Source organism: Etheostoma spectabile, chromosome 19 (assembly GCF_008692095.1).
Source record: "Etheostoma spectabile isolate EspeVRDwgs_2016 chromosome 19, UIUC_Espe_1.0, whole genome shotgun sequence".
NCBI classification, from domain to species: Eukaryota; Metazoa; Chordata; class Actinopteri; order Perciformes; family Percidae; genus Etheostoma; species Etheostoma spectabile.
The window spans coordinates 11,812,997-11,813,537 of NC_045751.1; the positions used below are offsets into that span (position 1 = coordinate 11,812,997).

At 42.1% G+C, this 541-nt stretch overlaps 1 protein-coding gene across 3 annotated transcripts in view; it reads left to right on the plus strand.

Annotated features, from left to right (window-relative positions):
• LOC116707340 (uncharacterized) overlaps nucleotides 1–541 on the plus strand; it is a 217,341-nt gene that overhangs the window by 165,579 nt on the left and 51,221 nt on the right. The gene's annotated exons all lie outside the window — the stretch shown is intronic.

Here is a 541-nt window from a genome sequence, read left to right on the forward strand (position 1 = left end):
ACCTGCTGATGGTGATGCGGTGCAGCTACTGGGACCAGAGTGTCTGGCTGCAGCCTGGAGCGTCTCGTGCCGTCCCGCCTGCTGCCATCCCCGAGCTTCTACTTTCCAAAATGAAAGCTCGCATCTGGAATAAAATACTTTCAACAATCTCTCTCACTTTTCAAAGTAAACGCTCGCGTCAAATATCATGCTAATGAATAAAATACTTGAAATATTTGGTGTTTTTTTGAAATATTTAAAATATATATGACTGTCTCTAAAATAAATGCAGATTATAGACTAATTTAAAAAATGCTTTTATGGCTGCAACTCCTCCCCCATCTAATGCCCTCTCGCCATGCTGACAACATTGTACATTGTATTTGCAGCAATGTGCCAGTGACGTGTGAAAACAATCCAGAATATAAAATTAAAAAGGAGTCTTGAAAAGAGTGTAACATGTTTATTTTTGTATTCTAGTTCTTGTGTGTGCAGATCCTTCTCCTCCCTCAGGATTTCCTGCCATGGTCGCAGAAACGGCTGCGTCGCTGATGCGGGGGGG